The sequence below is a fragment of the Camelus ferus genome, chromosome 16 (genome assembly GCF_009834535.1).
Source record: "Camelus ferus isolate YT-003-E chromosome 16, BCGSAC_Cfer_1.0, whole genome shotgun sequence".
Classification (NCBI taxonomy): Eukaryota; Metazoa; Chordata; class Mammalia; order Artiodactyla; family Camelidae; genus Camelus; species Camelus ferus.
The window spans coordinates 5,538,745-5,558,116 of NC_045711.1; the positions used below are offsets into that span (position 1 = coordinate 5,538,745).

General features: G+C 33.8%; 1 protein-coding gene across 1 annotated transcript in view; it reads right to left on the minus strand.

Annotated features, from left to right (window-relative positions):
- The window catches only part of PPM1E (protein phosphatase, Mg2+/Mn2+ dependent 1E), a 128,840-nt gene that overhangs the window by 55,746 nt on the left and 53,722 nt on the right, over nt 1–19,372 (minus strand). The gene's annotated exons all lie outside the window — the stretch shown is intronic.

Consider the following 19,372-nt stretch of genomic DNA (forward strand, 5'->3'; position numbering starts at 1 on the left):
TCCAGGAAGCACAGAGCATTCCACATAGGATCAATCCAAAGAGGAACACACCAAAGCACACAGTAATCAAATTGACAAAAATCAAGGATAAGGAGAAAATATTAAAATTATCAAGAGAAAAGCAACAAATAACATACAAAAGAACTCCCATAAGGTTATCAGCTGGTTTTTCAGCAGAAACTCTACAGGCCAGAAGGGAGTGGCATGATGTATTTAAAGTGATGAAGGGAAAAATTTACAACCAAGAATACTCTATCTAGCAAGGCTCTCATTCAGATTTGATGGAGAAATCAAAAGCTTCACAGAAAACAAAAGCTAATCGAATTCAGCACCACCAAACCAGCTTTACAACAAATGTTAAAAGAACTTCTGTAGTTATCAAATCATAAGAGAAAAAAAAGGAGAAAGAGAAAAAAAAGACCCACGAAAGATTGCTTTGCAATTAGGGGTCTTTTATGGTTCCATATATATTTTGGAATTGTTTGTTCTAGTTCTGCGAAAAATGTCATGAGTATTTTGACAGTGGTTGCATTGGAACTGTAGATTGCTTTGGGTAGTACAGCCATTTTGATCATGTTGATTCTTCCAATCCAAGAGCATAAGATACTTTTCCATTTCTTTCATCATCTTCAATTTCCTTCATCAGTGTATTACAGTTTTCAGAGTATAGGTAACCTCCTTGGCTAAGTTTATTTCTAGGTATTTTGTTGTTTTAATGCAATGGAAATGTTATGCCAGTTATAAAATTCTGGTTTTTGAAGTGAAAAAAAAAAAGAATGAAGGGCTACAAATGGAAAAATATCCTATTTTTTTCAGGTGAGTTGTATTCTATTACATATATATGCTTTATCTTCTTTACCCATTCATCTATTCACGTGCACTTAGGATGCTTCCATATCTTGGCAATTATATTGTTGCTGTTAATAGCAGGGTATATGTATCTTTTTGAATTAATGTTTTTGTTTTTTTCAGATATATGTTCAGGAGTACAATTGCTGGGCCATATGGTGGTTCTATTTTTAGGCTTTTGAGAAACCTCCATACTGTTTTCCATAGTGGCTGCACCAATTTACATTCCCACCAACAGTGTACAAGGGCTCTCTTTTCTCTACATCCTTGCCAACATTTGTAATTTGTGATCTTTTTGATGATGGCCATTCTGACAGGTGTGAGATGATATTTCATTGTGATTTTGATTTGCATTTCCCTGATATAGGATGTTGAGCAACTTTTCATGTTCCTATTGGCCATATGCATTTTCTTTTGGAAAAATGTCTGTTCAGTTCCTCTGCCCATATTTTAAATGAGTTGTTTGTTTGTTTTTTAATTGAAGTACAGTTGATTTAAAATGTTGTATTAGTTTCTGGTGTACAGCATGGATGGACTTGGAGGGCATTACGCTAAGTGAAATAAGTCAGACAGAGAAAGACAAATACTGTAGGATATCACCTACATGTGGAATCTAAAAAAATACAACAAACTAGTGAATATAATAGAAAAGAAACAGACTCACAGATATAGAGAAGGAACTAGTGGTTACCCCTGGGGAGAGGGAAAGGGGTAGGGGCTAGATGGAGGTGGAGAATTAAGAGGTACAAACTATCAGGTATAAAATAAGCTACAAGGGATTGTACAACACAGGGAAGATGGCCAATATTTTATAATAACTATAAATGGAGTATAACCTTTAAAAATTTGTGAATCACTGTTGTATACCAATAACATATATTGTACATTAACTATACTTCAACTTAAAAAATGATATTGTAAAATACATAAGTAAATTTTTTTAATTACAAAAAATAATTATTTTGGATTCATAATTCACCAAATGTTTACTGAGTATCTTTCATGTGCCAAGTACTATTCTAGATTCTAAGGATGTAGCAGTGAACAAAAAGAAAAAAGGCCTCTTCTTTCTAGGAACTTGAGTTCATAATAGTACAAAGACAGAAAAATAAACACTAATTATTACAGTCAGGTGGTTTTGATAAGTGCTACGAAGGAAAAAATAAAGGCAGGATAGGGGGCTAGAGACTGATGCGGATAGGGGTACACAGGGAGTTTGCTATTTTTATAGGGTAATTAGGGAAGGCCTCTCTGATATGATTAAACAGATATTGTAGACATCCAGGTGAAAGCTTTCTAGGCAGAGGAATCAAAAGGTACAGAGACAGTGAGGTGAGAGATTGCTTAGCAGGTTTGAGGAACAGCAGAGAGATTCGTGTAACTCGGAGTAAAGTAAAAGGAGGAAAGTATAAGAAGACAAGGTCAGAGAGGTGGCAAGAAATTAAATCAAACAGGGCCTTACAGGCTATGGTCAGAATTTTGATTTTTTCCTTGAATGAAATAGAAAGGCAATAGAAGGTTTTGAGCAGAGAAAGGACATCTGATTTATTTTTTAATGGATCACTCTGGATGCTGTATGGAAACTAGAGTTTGAAGAGAACAAGCTAGAAAAAGGGAGAGCAGTTTATAGGCTAACACAGTTGTCCAAGTGAGAAACGATGGCTCAGACCAAGGAGGTAATCTTGGAAACAGTAAGAAGTGGTCAGTTCCTGGATATATGTTGAAGGAAGAAACAATAGTATTTGTTCATGTGGTATATGAGAGGAAAAGAGTCCAGGGATTTTGGCTTGAGCAACTAGAAGAATAAAATTGCTGTTTGCTAAAATGGAGAAGGCTTTGGGGAGAACAGGCTTAAAGGAAAAAATCAAGAGGTTGGTTTGGGCACATTAAGATTGTGGCACCTATCAAAGTGGAAATACTGAGTATGTAGTTGGATAAAGAACCTGAAGTTCAGGGACCTAATGAAACTTACAAGCTTCTGCACAGCAAAGGACACCATAAGTAAAAACAAAAAGACAACCTACGGAATGGGAGAAAATCCTTGCAAATGAAACCGACAAAAGCTTGATCTCCAGAATATATAAGCAGCTCATACGACTTAATAAGAAACAACCAAACAACCCAATCCAAAGATGGGCAAAAGACCTGAACAAGCAATTCTCCAAGGAAGACATACAAATGATCAATAAGCACATGAAAAAATGTTCAATATCACTAACTATCAGAGAAATGCAAATCAAAACTTACAACGAGGTATCACCTCACACCAGTCAGAATGGCCATCATTCAAAAATCCACAAATGACAAATGCTGGAGAGACTGTGAAGAAAGGGGAACCCTCCTACACTGCTGGTGGGAATGCAATTTGGTGCAGCCACTATGGAAAACACGTATGGAGATTCCTCAAAAGACTAGGAATAGACTTACCGTATGACCCAGGAATCCCGCTCCTGGGCTTATATCCAGAAGGAACCCTACTTCAGGATGACACCTGCACCCTAATGTTCATAGCAGCACTATTTACAATAGCCAAGACATGGAAACAGCCTAAATGTCCATCAATGGATGACTGGATAAAGAAGAAGTGGTATATTTATAGAATGGAATACTATTCAGCCATAAAAACCGACAACATAACGCCATTTGCAGCAACATGGATGCTCCTGGAGAATGTCATTCTAAGTGAAGTAAGCCAGAAGGAGAAAGAAAAATACCATATGAGATCGCTCATATGTGGAATCTAAAACAAACAAACAAACAAACAAACAAAACATAAATACAAACAGAAACAGACTCATAGACATAGAATACAAACTTGTGGTTTCCAAGGGGGCAGGTGATGGGAAGGGATAGACTAAGATTTCAAAATGTAGAATAGATAAACAAGATTATACTGTACAGCACAGGGAAATATATACAAGATCTTATGGTAGCTCACAAAGAAAAAAATGTGACAATGAATATATATATGTTCATGTATAACTGAAAAATTGTGCTCTACACTGCAATTTGATACAACATTGTAAAATGACTATAAATCAATAAAAAATGTTAAAAAAAAAACTGAAGTTCAGAAGAGAGGTATGACTGGAGATACAAATTTAAGCATTAACTGTATATGAGTGCTATCCATAGAACAGTTTTACAATTACTATCAATACATACAATGAAAACATTTTTTTCTTACATTGTGGAATACTGATCTCTTGTTCTCTTCTGACATCTTCTTGTTAAATAATTATTTTCATCCTCACTTCTTATTATTTTTAAGAATTTAAAATTGTCAGAAGGCTTTTATCTATAGCATTGTCAGTCTCATCAGCTTCTGACAACTATCTTCCCAAACTATAAGCAGATATTTAAAATGTGTAATATGCAGCCCTTAATTGTTGAAATGTTGGATATAATTTAAGAGATGCAGGCCATTCACCAGAGATGGAAGAGTTTGCATTATGAATTTAAAATGTAACAGTTCAGTCAGATATGGATTTATGAAATCATTGTCAGCCATGGCCTAAGTGTCTATGTGTTCTTTTCGGTTCATTTTAGTTTTTCATTTTTTTATTCTAATGAAAGGAAATGTGAATTTTCAAATCATGTACTTCAAAGCTATTGGAATCATTATTAGAAGAAATGTAAATGTTAGGAAAAAGTCTTCACAAAATAGTAAATAGTACAACTCACTTGCTCCACTTTTCTATAAAGACTAACCATATAGCAGCATGACTTTAAGGATACTACCTGTTTCTTTTTCATTATAAGGAGCTAATTTGTGTGGGGGGTTTTCTATGTTTTTGCTCATTGGAATCACTTTGGGAAAGTAACAGTTCAGTTCTGTTAACTGATTGAGGAAACCACTAAAACTCATCCTAGAATTTTTCTACTGCACAGTTTTTACCATACTGCTTTTGCAATTTAGCCACAGAAATACCTTGCAGAAATAACTAAATCAGTAAAATTATGCCACATCTGCTTCTATAAATTTCTACTGCATCTCTTAAGTGGTTGCAAGTATTTGGCCATCTTTAAGCGAGGACTTTTTGCCCCTACTAGAAACCTCAAAATACCTCATAATACCATGCTACTTAAAGACTTTAGAGATTATAAGTGTACATAATAAGCTGTGAGTTATCTTCATTATAGTTAATTATCCATTACTTATTCAAGACAAGGTATTATGCTATGTATATCTAATCAAAGTAGTCAGTGGTTCCTATCAATAAATTTTATTCAAAGAAATATTTTCTTAACTAGTGAATACATATAAATGTACACACACACAGTTCTCATTATTCACAATACTTGTGTTCAATAAAATCACCACAAACACCGAATTAGTGAATAATGATCCATTTTTTCCTAGGGGAAGTTTCCTGTGAGGCTCTGGTCACAACATTTTCATCAACCAATCAATACAACCTTGTTTTATGTGTGTTTCTGTGTAAAGAAATCTTAATTAATATATTGTTGATTCATTAACATTGAACTCACAGCCAACAGCACTAAAATTTATGCCTGAATGAAGGTTATTGAATACATGTATTTTATCTATAAGGCACAACACAACCTTCTTGTGCTTAAGAATACTATTTAGTACTTCAGCACTACGCTTAGGGACCATTTTAAACAGCAAAATCACCAACATAAAGCACAAAAATGGGAAAGCATAACAAGAAATAGACTGAAAAGGACACTTTTTTACAACATGTAAGCTAAAGCAAGAAGGCAGAGTGGTGAGCATTGCCTTGTTTGACCTCAGCTACGAATGCGTGCTTCAAGCAACTCAAACTTTTTGTCACTCTGTGTATGTCCATGAATGATTATGAAAGTATTGACTCAGGGTTACAAATAGATTTTAGTCCATATGTAGGTGGATTTGCAAATATAGATTCTATGAATAATGTGGACCTAATATATACATATATAGTTTTCATTCCTGCCTGAAACATGTTTTCCTTTCTTTTCTATCTATTGACAATCTACTCATTATTCAAGTTGCATCTCAAACATCACATAATTAGCCTTCCCTCCAATACTCATTTGGTGATCTTATATCAATTTGTACATTTCTTTTTATAACATTTATTACATTTTATGTTAGTATTTTTCAGGATTCTTTAGACTATGAGCTCGTTAATAACAGGGACCCTTTCTCATTCGTTTCTGTGTCCTTAGTAATTATCACAGGGTCTGTCACATAGTTGAAATTAAATAAATTTTTATTAAATGAATCAATTAAGCCTCTCTGCAAATGAGTCTGTCTTAATTCAAAATTTCAGACTATATGAAGTGGAAATAGTTATACATTTTATACCAGTGAACATCTCTTGTTATCTCGTTTTTCACTGTTTCTTTTTTCATTTGGATGAAGCTGCTTTATTTGGAAAGGAATGAATAATGAACTAAACAATCAGGTTTGTTAAACTACCTTACCTTTTAACTTACTCTTTGCAAACAAGGACGTACTGAACAGAGCAATGCGCTAATCTCTGTATCAGACTCTCCTGATTCTAAACTGCAGAGGAGAAACTTTATACTCAGTGAAAAATTAGAATAGATGTTTATGGTAGATTTTAATTTTGAAATTTCCAAAAATAAAGATATGTTGAAAAAAATAACAAAGCAAACACCAGTAAACCCACAACCATTATTTAATGTTTGGCTATATTTATTTAAAGATTTTTTTTTTAAAGTAAGCATTGCAAATCCAAGTTGAAGGTCCCCTACGTAGTCATCCTTAATGCTATGCCTGTCCCTTCCCTGCCAATGAAGCTACTAACCTGAATTTGGTATTTATCTTTTCCAGCTAAGCCTTATATTTGGGTGGGATAATTCAGCATTTTTTGTTTGCTCCTTAATAAAATAACATTCATTTAGTCTAGAGTGTGGGATGAAAGGAATCATGTCATCAGTCTCTAAGTATAAGCCCTTCTGGGGAACACTTGAGATTACTTTTTTCTCCTGCTCCTTCAGATGTTTTGTTTGTAATCTCTGCATCTAAATTATAAATTTATTTTTTAATATTATACTTCTTATGATGATGATCTTTTTACTGATGCCATAATCAATTCTGCCCATAAAGCCATCATTGTCTTGCTTCCAAAAATACTTTTTAGACTTTCAAAATGCAACCATTCCAATCCTCCTGCTACAGGCGTTGTGAAGCACAAATAACATAAGGAAGTGCACAGGGCATGTTCCCCACCTTAGATCACATGGAGGTCAAAGATCTGTCTCAGCAAATTTAAGAGGATAGAAATTACATCAAGTATCCTTTCTAACCACAATGGTATCAAACTAAAAGTCAACTACAGAAAGAAAAATGGGAAAAGAACAAACATATGGAGACTAAGCAACATATTACTAAAAAACCAGTAGGCCAATGAAGAAATCAAAGAGGAAATCAGAAAATACTTAAAGACAAATGAAAATGGAAACACAACCCTCCAAAATCTATGGGATTAAGCAGAAGCGGTTCTAAGAGGGAAGTTTATAGCATACAGAAAGGAATTCCTCAAGAAACAAGAAAAACCTCAAACAACCTAACACCTGAAGAAATTAGAAAAAGAAGAACAAATAAAGCCCAAAGTCAACAGAAGGAAGGAAATGATAAAGATCAGAGGAGAAATAAAATAGAGATTAAAAAAAGAGAAAAGATGAATGAAACCAAGAAATGGGTTTTTTTTTTTAAGATAAGCAAAATTGATAAGCCTTTAGCCAGACTCACCAGGAAGAAAAGAGAGAACCTCAAAAAATTAAAAAATGAAAGAAGAGAAATAACAACAGATACTACAGAGATACAAAAAGTCATGAGAATACTATGAACAATTATATAACAACAAATTGGACAACCTATAAGAAATGGACAAATTTCTAGAAAGATACAACCTGCCAAAGCTGAATCAAGAAGAAACAAACAATTTGAACAGACTAATCACTAGTAGTGAAATTTAATTTGTAATTTAAAAAACTCCCAGCACTTTGGTCAATGGTGCTCCTTCATGCTGTCCAGTGTGTTGTTTTGAACTGAGTCCACTAGTCTTTGAAAACTTCCTTCCTTTTTGACACACCAAAATGACCTGGCTGACTTATGCATTTTCTGTCCCAGAATTGGTTCCTTTCAATGGGAAATAGTATCTAGAGACCACCATGTAGGCATTAAGAATGGTCATTGCTACAGAGCTGCCTTTGCTTCTAAGAAGGGCTAGTAATTTTTTTTTCTTTTTTCTAAAATTTAAGATGTAAAACGTGTTACTTTGATACATTTATATCTTGTAATATGGTTGCCGTTGTATCGGTATTGATCACATAACATAATCACAGTATAATATTGTTGTCCATAGTCATTCTACTGCACATTAGATCACTATGGCTTATTTACTACTCACTGTAGGTCTGTACCTTTAAACATCATCAATTTTATCTCCCCATTCGTAATTTTTTAAAACCATCACTTACTATTGAAATTTTCAATTCACAGTGCAGGGATTTTGCTTATCTCCTTTGATTTAAACACCTGTATTTCTTTTCCCTTTTCCCTGAAAATATTGACTCAAAATTACTCATTTACTTTATGCTACAAAATATGTAAAATAACCACAAAGTAGTATTACCAGTATCACTACAAACAATAAAATTGCTGAATGGAGTTTAACACTGTGTTACAGCTCTATTTCTCCCTACAAAATATTCCACTATGGATGATGGGTTAAATAATATCTTCTAACATTACTTGAAATTATTCTTTTCTCTATGTGATTATGTCACCAAATTGATACAGAGTAGACGCACTCATTTCCCTGTATCTTAACATCTTAATTGTATTTTTTTTTTTGCATCTGCAAAATATTGACATAATTCAGAGAAATCTCATATTCATCTTGTCCTCTCTGTCCTGTCTTTTAGGTAATGATTTGTCTTTATTTTTGGTTTCTCTCTCCAGTGTTGCTTTAGGAAAATATAAATGAATAGGTAAATATATTTATAATGCTTCTCTATGAAAAAGGTCTATATTCTACATTTTGCTTTTTTCTCCCCATGTATAAAGATCTTTCTCATTTCCCTTTAAAAAAAAAAAAAACAACTCCCAGAAAACAGAAGTCCAGGACTGGACAGCTTCACAGGGAAGTTCTACCAAAATTATAAAGAAGAATTAATACCTATCATTCTCAAACTATTTCAAACATTTGAAGAGGACAGACACTCCCAAATCCATTCTAGAAGACCATCATTACTCTGATACCAAAACTAGACAAAGACATCACACACACACAAAAAGGAAGGAAGGAAGGAAGGAAGGAAGGAAGGAAGGAAGGAAGGAAGGAAGGAAGGAAGGAAGGAAGGAAAGAGAAAGAGAGAAAGAAAAGAAAAAGAAAATTACAGGCCAACAGCTTTGATGAATATAGATGAAAAAAATCTCAACAAAATATTAGCAAACCAAATTGAACAACATATTAAAAGGATCATACACCATAACCAAGTGAGACTGATTCCAGAGATTAAAGGATGGGTCAACATTAATAAATCAATCAATGTGATACACCATGTTAACAAACGGATAAAAATTATATGATTTTCTCAATAGATGCAGAAAAACATTTGACAAAATACAGCATCCATTGATTATAAAAACTCTCATCAAAGTGAATATACAGGGAATATATCTCAACATAATAAAAGCCATTTATGACAAACCCACAGCTAACATCATACTCAATGGTGAAAAGCTAAAAGCCTTTACTCTGAATTCAGGAATAAGACAAGGATGCCCACTCTCACCACTTCTATTTAACACAGAATTGAAAGTCCTAGCCACAATAATCAGACATGAACAAGAAATAAAAGGCATCCAAATTGGAAGAGAAGTAAAACTGTCACTATTTGCAGATGACATGATACTTTATATAGAAAACCCTAAAGTCTTCACTCAAAAACTATTAGAATAAATGAATTCAGCAAAGTTGCAGGATACAAGATTAATATACAGAAATTTGTTGTTTTCTATATACTAACAAACTATCAGAAAGAAAATTTTCTTCAGTCTTTGGATTTACTATCAATTTCTGACTTATTCTATAAGAAAATGGCTAAATTTTAATTCCTTGCACTTCAGAAAGAAGAGTAGAAATAACAAGTATAAATACTTTTAGCTTGCCAGTATTTCAATTTTCTGTGAAAGGATAAAAAAAATCACTATATAATAATTGTAGCAGGTTTCAAAATATCACTCTCAGATTGCAGAATTCCCTATTGGTTGCATTTTGGTTACCTGTAAGAAAGCCAAAAACTGAAAGCAGCATGGAGATTAAATATGAGGAAATATTTCCTATTTTTCTGATAAAATGAAGACTATAGTTTCTTGTCTACAAATACAAGGAAAATACTCTAAAACCCAATTAAAAAGTTAAGGATAATAAAAATAAAGTTTCTTCATAAGTAACAGAGAGGAGAAGACATACCCTTGAGTAAGGGTAGCACATTAAGGAGAAAGAAAAAATCTGGTTTCTTTTGAATTTCGTATCTTTCAAGTGCTTTCCAACTTTGAGAAAATGAAACTTGAACACCTGAACTATGGGACTGTGCGTAATGGCTTTTAAAGTGTATTTAAAAATTAAAAATTTACATTTAAATTAGTTTACTAGAGATATATAAAATTATTTTAATCATCTTCCTCATATACAATAAATTATTTTCTTTCCAATAAAAATAGAAAAAGAACAAAAAATAAAATTTCTTCAAAAGTTAATCAAGATCATATAAATTTTATCTATATAAAATTATCTCTCTACACAAACACAATAAAATTTTTATCCTTGGAGAAGAAATTCTACAGAACATTATACAAACTACAAATAAATAAACTACTACCGAATGAATAGAATTGAGTGCTTCCTCAGGGCAAAAACAAAACTTGAAGCAAAATAAAATTTCATATTCATAATACATTTAAATCACAAACCATAGTGTTCATCATGTAGTCAGTTTAACAAAATGTAACACTCAAACAATAGAAAAACAAGAACTCTTTATCCATTGAAGAAACGTAAAGTCATATATACTCCAAGGAGTCATTCTCTTCAGATGAGGTATTTGTAAAATATCTCTCATTAATGACAGTGCAGATGTGCTGACATCTTCAGGATGTCTAAGATTTAAACTCACTGCATCCCATCTTGGGGGTCTCTTCTTTGATGAGCTGAATTTTCCCCCTTTTCATATTGTCCATGTTGTTAGATTAGAACTAACATAGACTTATTACAGTACCTTTCAAATAAGGTACTAAATATAGTTCTTTGTTCAGTCAACTGTGATTGTCCATGAAAATTACAGGAGTGTTTAAAAACAAGATGGGTAGGAGTCTATGAAATTATGTTCTGGGACTTAAGCTTTTTTTTTTTTAATATAGGTATTTATAAGATAACTTATACTTGGAGAATTGATTATAATTTTAGCTAAATGAACTTTGTTTTGTCATAAGGATCTCAAAATGGCAACACATAAAACACTGGGATTTACAAGTATAGTACATCAGTCCCCCCTTGTCTATGTGGGATATGTTCCAAGACCCCCCCCCCAATGGATGCTTGAAACCACAAACAGTACCAAACCTTAGGTATACTTTATTTTTTCTTATAGATATCTATGATAAAGTTTAATTTATAAATTAGGCACAGTAAGAGATTAACAAGCAATAAGAAAATAGAGCAATTATAACTACACTATAATAAAAGTTATGTGCATGTGATCTCTCTCTGTCTAAAAATTTAATGCCTCTTCCATATTAACTAAGCACTGTATCAAGCACTGTGGTCCTAAACTTTTCTAGTTTGAGATGCAGTAGCAAAACTAGCATGAATATCTTTACCTCAGAAAGCAAAACTGGAGATATGAGGGGCTACTATCTATGTTGTGCCTGTCCATCTTGAAACAAGGAAAAAGAACTGCTCCTATAAGAGCCTAGCAAAGAAAGATCAAAGTAAACTTATGAGACCTAACCATCAGCTGAGATTGAGAGAGGAAACTCTCTGACTCACTTTTTTACACATTCTTCAATTTAAACCCTACTTTCTTTCATAAGGTTCTTTTCCCCAAACTTTCGTTTTTCCTTCCTAGCTGCCTGCTGCTAGACAAACCAATGCTAATACAAAGAGCATGTGTTTTCTAACATATAATATACAGTTACTTGGTTAGTGAACTACTTAGTAGAAAATGTTTCTCAATTCATCATCCTACGTTAATTTATCAATCTAAAAGAAATGTGCAGTCCTTCAGACCTTCTATTTTCACATTTTAATTAGCTAAGTAGAGAGAAGGTCTACTGTTTTTAGAAATAACCAGTTTATGAGTTAAGTACATCAAATTCATGACAGGTTACCTCTTACGTGGGGACAAAACAACATGCTAGTAAAAAACTAATAAGCCAAAGAAGAGACAGAAATGAGACAAAGAAGGGGTGAAGAGACGATAAAAGGGTACTCTAGCTTTATCTATTCATGTTTCACTACTTTTATATAAAATATTTAAATTTTGAAATTTCTCAAAATAAAAATTTAATTTAGAAAAAATATAGGAACTCAAATACACTCATTACAGCCAATCTCTTTAACATAGGCTGCATAGAAAACAGCAATGCTCAGAGTTTTCAATGAAAAGTCAGTTACTTTCTCCTCTACACCTTTAAAAGTCCCAAGGCTCTCTAAAATTGTCCAAACAAGGTTCTAATTTCTCAAGAGACCCACGTCAGTACATATTATTATTGTTAACTGGTATCTCTTGAGGTCCAGAATCCATTTCTACCTAAGTAATGACATCCTCAAAAAGACATTTTATGGCATGAACATTTTGGCAAAATTCATCTTTTTTTAAATATATATATATTTTTATTTATTTGTTTGGGTGGAGGTGATTAGGTTTATTCATTTATTTATTTGATGGAAGTACTGGGGATTGAACCCAGGGCCTCATGCATGCTAAGCACACACACTACCACTGAGCTATACCCTCCCCCCATAATATATTTTATACTCTCAAACATGAAATATTATTTTCATCTGGGAAGCTTTCTATACCTATTAGAATCTTGAAAGAACTCTCAAAGCTACACGAATATAATCCGTCATAAAATTATAAAGTATAAAACATTAATCTATTCATTCTTCAGTAGTGAGAGGCTGAGTATACAAATAGACAATGACCAGACCACCATACACAACTCTGATCCATAATCCTTTCAACTAGCTTGGAAAGTCAAATCATAATCTCTGCAGCAATCAGCCCAAAAGAGTTAGGATTTGGTCAATGAGTGCCAGCTTCCTTTTTTTTTTTTTTGCCTGCAGCCCACCCATCACCTCCATATGATTTCAACTCAGCACCAACCAGAGAAAGACAAATATGCTCCCCAAATCAATCACCTAAGATGCTTAGCTTCTAGCTAGCCCACTTCACTTTCACCATGCCAACAATCTTCAATCAGAGCACATCTAAAGTCTCCTCTTTTTTTCACCATAAAATTTGCCCACTCCCATGTGAATCTCTCAAATACAAGGTAATGGTGGTAACCTTGTTATAGCAAGCTCTGAATACACAGCCTGTTTGTTCTCATTTTGGGTGGTCCTTATTTCCACAGTAGTGCAAAAATCATGCAAAAAGAAAACTAACACTACGAGCATTTTATTCTAATCGAACGAAGATCAGCTGTTTATACCTTAGCTATTGTTGTTTGCCTGTCAGCTCACCAATTTACTTCTTTTGATAAATGGTTTTCCATCACTTCAAAGACAAATCTTGTATTCTACTTCAATATGTGATATTTCAGACTCAAATTGGTATAGTTCCTTTCTTGAGAACTGTGATCACTTGAAAACAATAACTAAAAATAAGAGTGCGCTATATTTTAGAAAAACAATAATGCCGATAGTACAAATTAGACCAATTAAATAGTGCAGTAAAATATCTGCTGTAAATCTGTGAATATACCTACAGAAAATGTCAGAGGGTTATTCCTAACTTTTGTTGATAATGAAGTGATTAATCAGACCAACCTAGAGTTAGGAAAATTTATCTGTAGTAAATAGAAGTTGTTTTAGATAAAATGTGAGTTTAGACCTATGATGGCATAACTAATGTGAATGGAAAATTTAATAACTTTATAAGAAAGGTTAAGAATGAGAAATAAAAACATATATTTTCAAACACATCTTCTGGAATTGGTAATAACAAAGTTTCTTAAGGAATTAAAAAAATTCCAAAATGTTCTCAATTCTTTGTGTGACATCATATATGTGGGAAAAAATTTCAAAATATTTGTTAGAGGAACAAAGTATAATATGTAGGAAGTAGTGTTTATAGTAAGCACAGTTTATGAAGTTTTACCATAAATTATTTGCTTTGATAGAGGAGTTCCCACAGATTATTCAAACAATAGACATTTCTGTTTGTTTGTTTGTTTGAGGGGGGAGGTAGGTTTGTTTGCTTGTTTACTTAATGGAGGTACTGGGAATTGAACCCAGGGCCTTGTGCATGCTAAGCATGTGCTCTACCTCTGAGCTATACTCTCCCCCCTAAATAATATAAGTTTTATTCAGTTGATTTTTTTTAAACAAGTGGCCAGAGAATTGAATGATTTACTAACTCTAATTTTTTATTTCTCTTTTTTTAACATCTATTATGAATTATTCCAGGAAGTTTTACTAAATAGCTTCAGAGTAGATCGCTAGTCATTCACCTATACAGTTTACAATTTGAATAATTTAAGGTCATTATTTTGTGAAAATATTCCTGTATTATTAAAAAATAAGCCCCTCTGGAAATAGGTTCATCTGAAATTCCTTTCCTAAATCTGAGTGTAAAGTCATCTCAATAAACATTTCTATTAAACATTTCTAACAAAATTCCCTGCCCTATCTGACAAATCCATTTGTTTCAATTGCATAGTGTAATCTAAGTGCTGAATATTACTGATCAAAAGACTACAGCCTCAATATTGGGATAGGAGTAGCCTCAGTTAGGAGACAAAAGACTGATTCATGGTTCACACTTGAAAGGAGTTTTAAAGCTATTCCAGAAGAAAATGATCTCTATATTATATGCAGCGGTATACCATTTTAAAGAATTAATCCCGTTTAGTTGAAAATCTTGGACCATGACCTGAATTACAGAGAAATAAATCTGTAAAAGTAAATGTAGTTACTAGGTTGCTATATGCTACTATTGATTCCTTCCTGATAATACTAATTAATGATGACTATCAGATTACACCCAGATACATACTATATGAGAAAATTATAGCAAATTTGGATTTGGTCACACAACTCTAAATGACTGGCTACACCAACACCGGGCATTCATACATAGGCAAAGCCTATTATAATGGGCAAAGTGTCCACACCACTCCTTGAATGCTCTACTAACTTATAGTCTACCTTCTCTATCTGCAGTTTCTCCATATCCGAGGTTTCACATCTGAAGACTCAACCAACTGCAGATCGTGTACTACTGTACTATTTACTGTTGAAAAAACTGTGTATAAGTGGACCTATGCAGTTCCAACAGATGTTGTCCAACAGTCAACTGTACAGGCATACCTTGGACAGATATTGTTTTCAGCTTCTGACTACTACAATACAATGAATATCACAATAAAGTGAGTCATGAATCTTTTGGTTTCCAAGGGCATATGAAAGTTAGTTTACACTATACTGTACAGTCTATTAAGCAAACAATAGCATTATGTAATAATAATAATAAAAAAATGTACATACCTAAATTTAAAAATACTCTATTGCTAAAAAATGCTAACCATCATCTGAATCTTCAGCAAGCTATAATCTTTTTGCTCATGGAGGATCTTGCCTCAATGTTGATGGTCACTGACTGATCAAGGTGGTGGTGGTTGCTGAAGGCTGGGGTGGTTGTGGCAATTTCTTAAAATGAGACAACAGTAAAGTCTGCTGCATTGATTAACTCTTCCTTTCATGAATGATTCTTCTGTCACAGGCAATGCTGTTTGATAGCATTTTACCTACAGTAGAACTTCTTTCAAATTTGGAGTCAATCTTCTCAAACCCTGAGGATTTATCAACTGCTTTATCAGCTAAGTTTATGTAATATTCTAAATCCTTTGCAGTCATTTCAACAATCTTCACATCTTCACCAGAAGTAAATTCCATCTCAAGAAACCACTTTACTCATCCATAAGAAGCAACTCCTCATTCATTAAAGTTTTATCAGGAGGTTTCAGCAATTCAGTCACATCTTCAGGTTCTACTACTATTTCTCTTGCTATTTCCACCACATCTACAGTTACTTCCTCCACTAAGTCTTAAGCTTCTCAAAGTCATCTACAAGGGCTGGAATCAAGTTTTTCCAAAATCCTGTTAATGCCGATATTTTGACCTCTTCCATGAGTCAGGAATGTTCTTAATGATGTAACAGAGAAGAACAAATCCAACTCCATACTGGATCTTTTCCTTTAGCTCTAACTTTGTGCTCTATTGCTTGGCTTAGTTATGCTGGCTCTGCACCTTTGGAACGGAATGTTGCCTATAGTCTGAAATATACGTAACAAACCTTTCTCAAGGCTCTGCCTCTCAGGCTTGACCTTTAAAGGTATAACACTTTTCATACAGAAATTTTTTAAAAGTTGCAGAACAAAGAGTAACATTTGTCTTGTTGGAGGTTTACAGGAACATTCCGATCAGGTGACTAGACCTATGTGGACAGTTGCAAAAACAAAGGATTGTAACATCCCCTCCAGGTCTGGCTGGCACCAAGAAGTTTGCAACAACCAGTCACACTGTCTCCCCTTTTAGTATAAAGGAAGCCTGAATTCTAACTCGCATAAGATGATTCTTTGGGACACTAGTCTGCCACCTTCTCTCTCTGCTGGATTTCCGAATAAAGTCACTATTCCTTGCCCCAACACCTTGTCTTTGGATTTATTGTCCTTTTATTCAATGAACAGTACGAACTCAGTCTCAGTAACAATGGCATCTAGAATGGTGAAGCCTTTCCAGAAGGTTTTCAATTTACTTTGCTCAGATCCATCAGAGGAATCACTATCTATGACAGCTATAGCCTTGTAAAATGTATTTCTTAAACAGGAAGACTTGAAAGTCAATATTGCTCTTTGATCCATGGGCTGCAGAATGGATGTGTGTTAGCAGACATGAAAGCAACATTAATCTTGTACATATCCATTAGAGCTCTTGGGTGACCAGGTGCATTGTGAATGAGCAGTAATATTTTGAAAGGAATCTCTTTTTCTGAGCAGTAGGTCCCAACAGTGGGCTTAAAATATTCAGTAACCCATGTAGTAAACAGATGTGCTGTCATCCAGTCTTTGTTGTTCCATTTATATAGAGCAAAGGCAGAATAGATTCAGTTTAATTCTTAGGGGTCCTAGGATTTTCAGAATGGTAAATGAGCATTGGTTTCAACTGCAAGTCACCAGCTGCACTGGCCCCTAACAAGAGAGTCAGCTGGTCCTCTGAGGCTTTGAAGCCAGGCATTAGCTTTTCCTCTCTAGTATGAAAGTCCTAGATGGCATCTTCTTCCAATAGAAGGCTGTTTTGTGAAAGAAAAATCTGTTTAGTATAGTCACCTTCATTAATTATCTTAGGTAGATCATCTGGATAACTTGTTGCAGCTTCTCTATCAGCATGTGAGACTTCATTTTGCATTTTATGTTACGGAGATGGCTTCTTGACTTTAAGCTCATGAACCAGTCTCTGCAAGCTTCAAACTTTTCTTCTGTAGCTTTCTGACCTCTCTTAGCCTTCACAGAATTGAACAGAGTTAGGGCCTTGCTCTGCATTAGGCTTTGATTTAAGGGAATGTTGTGGCTGGTCTGATCTTCTATACAAACCACTAAAGCTTTCTCCATATCAGCAATAAGGCTGTTTCCCTTTCTTATCATTCATATGTTCATTGAAGCAGCACTTTTCATTTCCTTCAAGAACTTTTCCTATGCATTCACGACCTGACTAGCTGGTGCAAGAGGTCTAGCTTTTGGCCTACATCAGCTTTTGACATCCACTCCTCACTAAGCTTAGTCATTTCTAGCTTTTGATTTAAAGTGAGAAACGTTCAACTCTTCCTTTCACTTGAACACCTAGAGGCCACTGTAGGGTCACTAATTTGGCCTAATTTCAATATTGTCTCAGGGAACAGGGAGGCCTGTGAAGAGGGAGAGAGGTGGGGGAACAGCCTGTTGGTAGAGGAGTCAGAACACACACATCTTATCAATTAAGTTTGCCGTTCGGCACAGTGCATGGCACCCTGAAACAATTACAACAGTAACATCAAACATCACTGATCACAGGTCACCATAACAAATATAATAACAAAAGTTTGAAGTATTGTAAGAATTACAAAAATGTGCCACAGAGACAGCAAGTGCTGTTGGAAAAATAGTGCTGATAGACTTGCACAATGCATGGTTGCCACAAACCTTCAATTTGTAAAAAAACACAACATCTGCGAAGCACAATAAAGCCAAGCACAGAAAAATGCTATGCCTGCATGAGAAGCCAATCCAATTATCTAATGAAAAAAATAACATTCAATAATACTTGAATAAAAGGTTATCAGCAGAAATATTTAATTTAAAATATTTTAATCTTTAAGTCTCTTTCGTCTGTCAATTCTAACCAAATTTTCTGTAAGATCATGTGATATGCCAGTTAGAATGTTTTTTTTAGTCGGGTGCAAATATCACAAAAATCAGATTTTTGCAAATGTCCAACATTCCAAAGACTGATGTCTTTTTTTCATTGAATTCTTACAAAATATAATGCCTCTTTAAAAGACTCTAGGTAGAAATAAGACTCAATAGTGAAATAAATTCCATTAACACATTTTCATGGAGATAGTAAATTTAGTGACAACCTTCCAAAGTCCCAAGTGGCAAGGTGGTAAACTGTCTTTTAAAGCCCACATCAGCTATTTACACCTTCCACTAATGAGAAAAGCCATTTCTTTTCAGACTAAATAAGACACTGAAGGATATACTCTAAAGGCCAGCACTCATACAATGTTTATTTACATTTTTCTTCATAGTCTTTAATCTCATCTGAAAAATTATAGCTTGACATCACTGTTTTATCTATAAACATTATGTTCTCATCTTTATTATAACATTTTACTTTCTTCCTTTTAATATTACCATTCATTTCCATATAACCATTTGTAATATAAGTTATAATTACCAGTAGTTCATTTCATACCAGAAATCTTGGTAACTTTTAAAATCAACTCATCATATTAGAAAATCTTCACAACAAATTCAAATAATAATTCATGGCATGTTTGTTTTTAACAACTAAAATGAGTAAAATTCTCTTATATCTCAGGACCTATATAAGGTAAAATGATATTGGAACATACGTCTCAAAAAATAATATTTAATTCTTATGAACTGAATCCTCCAAATAATGCATCTCCATGTCTAACTGTATATGGTATATAAAAATGTATGAAAATGTGACAGAAACTACAATGATTTTCCTAAAACAAATACTTACAA